The sequence below is a fragment of the Castor canadensis genome, chromosome 7, assembly GCF_047511655.1.
Source record: "Castor canadensis chromosome 7, mCasCan1.hap1v2, whole genome shotgun sequence".
In the NCBI taxonomy this organism is placed as follows: Eukaryota; Metazoa; Chordata; class Mammalia; order Rodentia; family Castoridae; genus Castor; species Castor canadensis.
The window spans coordinates 19,672,561-19,679,852 of record NC_133392.1 but is presented as its reverse complement, the minus strand read 5'-3'; positions in this window follow the sequence as shown (position 1 = coordinate 19,679,852).

Below are 7,292 nucleotides of genomic sequence, written 5' to 3'. Positions count from 1 at the left end.
AGAGAGCCAAGAGAGAGAGAGAGAGAGGGGCAGGGGCTTAAATACCCCTCAGTGGGACTCAGCATGATCTGATTGGTTAGGATCTTATGGTTCATGCTGATTGGAGGTTGGGGCAGAAGGAGGATTCAAGCTAGACTTTGGAAGGCAGGACCATGACCCTGGAAAACAGAAGCTTAAGGGTGCAGTAAGAACTGCAACAAGTGGAATGTGCATTCCAGAAGATGTTAATAGACACTTTGCAAAAGCAGTGTCATGATCAGGTAAGTTCGGCCAACATTAGGTTAGAGAAAAATCACATGAGCTTAGTTGTGACACTGTAATTTTCCACGAGGGGTGATGGATCAACAGTGTTCCTCACCTTACTTCATTCTAGCACCTTTTTGTGATAGAACATCTGTGGAACATACTTTGAGAGACATCATAAAATGCTTCCTCTCTTAAATAAGTTCAAGAGTTTTTAGTGATAAATTCATGGGTAATGAGCTGTTTTTTCAGAAATTTTGGGAGAGCCAGTTTCTATTTCTGGCTCATTGAGATCAATACAACAGCTACATACATGACCATAGTGACTACCGTTGATCCCAAGGTGGCATTTCTATCTCTTTTTTAGGACCACTGCTATCATAAAAATCAATTTTGTTTTGTTTTTTCCTGTTGTGGTTACTTTGAAGACTCTTTGATTCTGTACCTTGTTTGACATGCAGAGGAGAGAAAAGTCTGGTGGGATTTTCTTATGGAATACCCACTCTGAACATGGGCCCAAATGTATGGAATCATGAGCTATTTTCTAGAAGTTCTTGGTCTTTTGGGAACATGATTTTTTTTTTTGTCTTAGGAAAAAAAGTTGTAGAGTTGCTGTGACATCAAATACTTATTTATTAATAAAGTTTGCATAAAATTTTAGGGTGTTCTTGTGCCCTTTGAAGCCCATTAACAAATTCCTGACTTAAGATGCATTGCCCTCAAAGAGAACTTTCTAAACACAGGAGTGAGAGAGAGAGAGAGAGAAAGAGAGAGAGAGAGAGAGAGAGAGAGAGAGAAAGAGAATGGTGGTAAGACTTTCTGCTGTCCTCTCAGCAGTCATTGTTTTTTTCTTTTGACTTCTTGGGGGGTGGCTTGCTGGCTGCTGGTTCCTGTTTCGATGTCAGCTTTGTCAATTGTGTTGAATGGCTGCCAATCTCGTCCTTGTTTATGCTCAGTTTCAGAGCTCGGGGATTCCCAAGTGCCAGTCTCAGTTTTTCTGCCTTTCGTAGCTTTTTGGGGAAAAAAGTGATGCAGGCGGGGGAGAGGAGCAGCAGAAAGTCAAGACACAGCCAGATAATAAGGAAAAAAGGAAGAGAGCTGCAGGTAGTGAGATCAGTGCTAAAACTCTTCCTATAACTTGCCCGGAGCCAGACTGCTTCCCCTCTGTGGGCCTCAGTTTGAGTTTGTTCACCTATAATTGGGGCAAGTTGACCTCACTAGATCTTATTCTGAATAATAAAGATCTTATTCTGTTTTTGATCTTCCACTGGGCTGACTTCATTTTTTCTATGAACATTGAATAACAAAATCCAATCTCTCCACGGTGGCTCATGCCTATAATCACAACAAATGGGAGGTAGGGAGATGGGGATTGAGCTTTGAGGGCAGCCTGGGGGGGAAAGTTAATGATACTCCCATCTCAGAACACAGGCCAGGAGTAGTGGGTCATATCTGTTATCTCAGCTATGTGAGCTGCATAGGTAGGAGGACTATGATCCAAGGCCAGCTTGGGCAAAAAGCACAAGACCCTATCTGAAAAATCATCTAAAGTAGAAAAGGCTGGAGACATACATGGCTTAACTGGTAGAGTGCTTCCTAGAAAAGCACGAGGCACTGAGTTCCAACTCTAGCACTGCAAAAATCGAAACAAAAGAATTCTTGACTTTCCAGGTTCTCTTACTGGCCACTACTTTAGTTTTTTGTTCAAAATAAATAGAGGTTTGATTAGTTGTGTTAATTAGCTTTTCTTTGTGTGTCTACCTGTACTCAGCATTTCCTCTTGAGCCTACTCTGCACCTTTCTCTAACCTTCTCTGCATTTCCTTGTACATCTGACTCTCTGAAGTCACAACTCAAGATCATCTATCACTCTTATTTCCCAGCAGTAAAAGTCCCCCATTTCTATCCCAGGATCCCTGGGCTCCAGCCCTGTGTTTGGTGATTGGGAGGCAAGCAGAAGCTGTGCAGGCACAGAGGGGAAGGGGACATAGTAGCAGCTGTGTGCACTTAGGGCTCAAAGGAGAAGAGAGGGTTCATTCTGAGCCATGTGAAGCCTAACCAAGGACCCAGTGTTCCAGAGGAATGCAAATAGAGCCCCCAGAGATGCAACAGGAGGAGCACAACCCTAAGTCATTAAATGCAGGGTGGAGCAGTCATATTAAGCACTGGAAAGCATGGGGTTGAATGGCCACGATTTCAAAGGGCTGAGGAGCTAGGGTTTGCACAGGCTTAGAACTCAGGCCAGGTGGAGGAGATGTGATAAAAAATTTATGGGCTTCTTGGGAGAAGATGTCTTGCTGGAGCTCCTCAACTCTAATTGAGCTTGTTTCTAAATCCTTAAAGTAGTAGGAGTGATTTGGTAGGGGATAAAACCCACAAAAGAAAAAAAAAATGCACCAAGAAAACCCCTTCAAACCTGAACTGGGGAAGTAAAACCTTATTTGACTTTTGATATTTCTTGGTACATACTATATTAAAATATTGCCTCTACTTTTTTGTGCTATGCTTCTCATGACTCCATGCTCTTTACTTGAACACGTCCCAAGAAGAACGGTTTTTTTACATTGCATTAATCCTTTCCACCCCCTCCTCCATCCCTCACCCTCACTTCTAGGGCCTTAAAATGAATTCATCTGATACCAGGAGGCTCTGGGGACCAGAAGTGGGCACAGATACTTGACTTTCATTCAAAAGACTCAAGGTTGGGTGGAGGAAAGAATCCAGCTAGCCTAGATGCCCAAAGGTCTAGATTCCCTGTCTAGATGATCCCTTCAGGGCTGGTACACTGAAACTCATTTGCCCTCCGGCTCTGATTCTAACCAGTTGTATAGGTTTGGACAACTCAGTAAACTTCTGTGGGTCTCTGTTTCTCCAGTTCTGAAATGAAGGGTTTGAACAAGGGAATCCTCAAATTTTCTTTCAGCATAAAATCCCGTGACAACTAGTGACCTGCTTAAGCCTCATTATCTTCATGTTAAAATCATGGAGAGACTTATCCACTTCATACAGAAGTGTGACTGTGTCTGCAAGACTGCTCAGTAAACCTTAAACCAACACAAATACCAGCTATTGTTATTGGAATGCTTTTGTCTTTTACAACTTGTGCTAAAGAGCAATTTCTGTCTTATAGGAATTCCTAAAACTCAGGCTTTGGTTTGACAAAAGGAGGCAGGGTGTCAGATCAGGTAGATGAAGTTGTTGAAAATGACAGCATCTGAGAGTTCTTCAGAAGGAAGTGGGTTAGACCTACCTTCAGTCCCCAGAATATGGTTTCTTCCCAGTCTCATTCAAGGGCATGAACAGTGCTTACTAAGAATCAAAGTTCTCAAAATGGGGCTTTGCTCAAAGCATGGGAAGGCATGGATAGTTCCAAGGGCAATAATAAGGTACCTTTGCCTTTCACTTGTGCATTTCCAAGGTCTTTAACAGGCTAGCATCCCAAATCTGATGCCGCCATTTTTGCCTTTGGGAAAGAGGCAAGCAATATTATTACAGCTTTAGATCCAGAGGTAGACCTAGGGTGAGAGCCACAGTCCCTCTGTTCATAACTCATGCAATCCTCTCATGCCAAACTCATCTCTTGTCTCACATTCCTAGGACTCCTGTGGTGCCACCTAAGTACCTTGCCTACCATTCCAGAGTGTCAGAATTGGAATGGTTCCCTAAAGATCCCCTGGAGTGGATAACCCCTTCTTTTAAAGTCCAAAAAATGGAAGCATTCAACTGACCCAGGAAAGAGAAATGAAATGCCCAAAGCAACATGTTTAGGGACAAAGTAATTAACTTAGCGGGCAAAAAAATACTAAGTATCTCCTACCCTTGCTTCCACATCCCCTTTCAAGCCAAACTCTATTGCATCTTAATAGTGCTTAAACTTGAGGCTGATTGGGAAAATCAGATCTACATTATGAGGTACATAATGTAGATCTGATCACACAGCAGAGTTTCTGTTGCCACCTCTGAACAAGTATGAATTTTTTTTTTGTTTGTTGTTTTGCAATACTGGGGTTTGAACTCAGGGCCTACACCTTAAGCCACTCCACCAGCCCTTTTTTTGTGATGGATTTTTTGAACTATTTGCCTGGGCTAACTTTGAACTTTGATCCTCCTGATTTCTGCCACCTGAGTAGCTAGGATTATAGGTGTGAGCCACTGGCACCTGGTTTGAACAGGTATCTGTCTTGTTCTAGGTAACTGTGATGCTCCTTTCTCTTCTAAGAAATTGGAATGAGTCATTTTGAAGGGAAATGGAAGTTGTAATTCCATAATTCTCTATAGAATGAGTTAAGGGGAAGGGCTCTTTTATCCAACAGCTAAATTAACATGAAGCTTATAGGCACAGGGCTTTAAATAACAGAAAGTCAGTTTGTGAACATTAATAAAGTGAAGTGAAAATGTACCTTGTGACCTAGAAGCCTGGATACTCCAGGCTTCAGGTGTTACATACCCAAAGGCAGGTGGATATCTGTTGCCAAGAACCCAGCTGGATTAACTTGATGCTTTTCACAGAATAGGTAGATAGTAAATATTTGTGGATTGGTTTGCTAGGTAAAGATTGACACTTGGACACTTCCATTTCCAGTTTCTTATTTTTCATTCTGTTTTAATGTTTAGCTACAAAGGCACAGGTAATCAGGGTTCAATACAGCTAGAAGAAATGTTGGTGACAGTGACTGTTGTCTCTATTTTACAACTGGCGTCTAAGTAACACTAATTCTGGGTTATCTTGAGAAAAAAAAAAAGGTCCTGTGTTCAAATAAATTAACACAGAAACATTAAGTTTCCTATCCTGCCCCACCCCCAAGATTCTAAAGGTCAATAGCTTATAAAGGATGCTGAGAAGTGATGGGGGCAAACAGTTTTAACTTTGTTGAAACAGTTTCTTTCTAAGACGATTTGACCATGGAATATTTCCTCCTAAGAACTCTGAAACAATCTGTTTTAGAAAATTACTCCCAAAAGGACCTAACAGGAAGCAAAATATTTATATCCTTTTTGCCCATCATCTCAAACACTACCTATGATGCCCAGAATCCCAGGACCCACCTTAGGATGTGGCTGACCTGTTTGGGCAAGCCAGTTTGGAAATGGGGTTCTATTCCCAGTTCCGCTACTAACTTTCTATAAGTACTCCAGCCCCTCAGAATTTTTTTTGCATGCTATCCATTAACATGCAAAGTTAAAGTTCTGAAAAATTCATTTTCTTTGGAAAATACCTTGGGAACTACAGCTTGAGCTCAGTTTCTGAATTTTACTGGTGCAGAAACTGGAGTTCTGTGGGTTCTGTGGGTCATGAGTAGTGTTTGAGATGATGGGAAAAAAGGATTTAAGTATTTTGCTTCCTGTTAGCTCCTTTTGGGAGTAATTTTCTAAAACACAGATTGTTTTAGGGTTCTTAGATGCTCTTTTTAAAATAGCAAACATATCCCATTCTTATTTCATAGAACTTGGAATATTTGCCTAACAGAGCCTGGATATGCCATTGGTGCTTAATAAATGTGCTAAAATAGTGGGTAAGAGAAGAACCTAGCGGAAGTCATAGGAAGTTGGTGACGGGGTGAAGAAGGAAAGGGTCAAGAGCTAGAATCGAATGAGAAAAGGAAAAGTGTGTTCCTTATAAAAGGGCCCAACAATCTCTGATAAGTGAGAGTGGAGAGAATTGAAGATACAGCTGCAGAGGGGGAAATAGCAACCAATCAAAACTGAGAGGTTCTGATTTAAAATAGTGAGTATGACCCATGAGGCGAATTCAGATGCTGGCTATCCCAGGAGTCCCCTGCAGTTGGTGACCACCAACTGTTGAGAACCTTCATGAACTCCTATCAAGGTGGATTTATTGCACAAGTAAAATAAATGTACAAGTCACCTTCTTAAGCACAGAACAGTAAGTAATGAGTGAAACACAGATCTTGTCCTCAGCAGCAAGATTACATTTCCTATTAGTGAAAAGGCCAGGACGGGGACTCAGATACAACAATGCCAGTAGAATGTGATCAATGTCTCCAGAGGGACAACAGTACAATACTCTGAGGAATCAGGGGATGGGAAAACGGATCATATCAAGTCATGAGGTACAGTAAAGATTCTGAGGGAAGCCATGAGGCATGATAGGATAGCACCAGGCAGAGGTGGGAGTGAGAAGAGAGTTATTTCAAAGTCATATGACAAAGACTTGATAGGAGATGCAAAAGTATATGGAATAGTGAGCGATCCAGGTGGGGTCCAGTTAAAGGGGTTGTGTATGGACTGGGAAGGGTTGGAGGTACATGGCTCCAAAGCCTTGAAGTCACACTGTGAAGCTTGTGAAGACGTTGTGTGTGTGTGTAGAAGATAACAGCATCAGAGATGACTAACAGGCACAGTGATTCAGGGCGAAAGAATCACTTCTTTCTGGGGAAGGTAGTCGCTGGTGGGGAGGAGGTAGCTCGGTTCCAGAAAGCCCAAGTGACCAATCTGGTATTGCCCATCAGACTGTAAGAAAATCCGGACAGACTGGCTGAGTCGTCTTCTCGGACCACAGAGACAGACACCCAGAATGAGGAAAAGAGCCAAAGAGAGTGCAGCTAGGAGAAAAGGTTACAGGAAACAGTCGCGGAAGGCTGCTTCAACACAGAAATTACAGCCATGGTGGAGAACGCCAGCCTCGGATTCCGGATTGCGTGCATTTGAACCCCAGCGACCTGGGTATTTAGAAAAAGGAACTTAAGAGTTTTTGAGTCTTTTTATTTGTGCAATGCGAACGATTTTTATCCTAACGGGCATTCGCTGAGAAATTTCTTAGCACGGCTCACACAGTATGAGCCGTGGAGTGTATAAGAGCCAGCAGAAGGAACGAGAGAGGCCGGGGATTTTCCTCTGAGGAATGTCCAAAAATGGAGGCAGGGAGTCTCAGTTTGCTCTAAGCTTTTGCTTTACTCGAGTCTAACGAACGCCCTGCGAAGGTAGACCCCACCCCAGCACAGCCCTTTTGCCCACGTCCTCATTTCCCGGCGCCTCCCAGCATCCCCCGACCCAGGCTTTCCGCTCGGCTTCTATTACCGCCACTCTAGG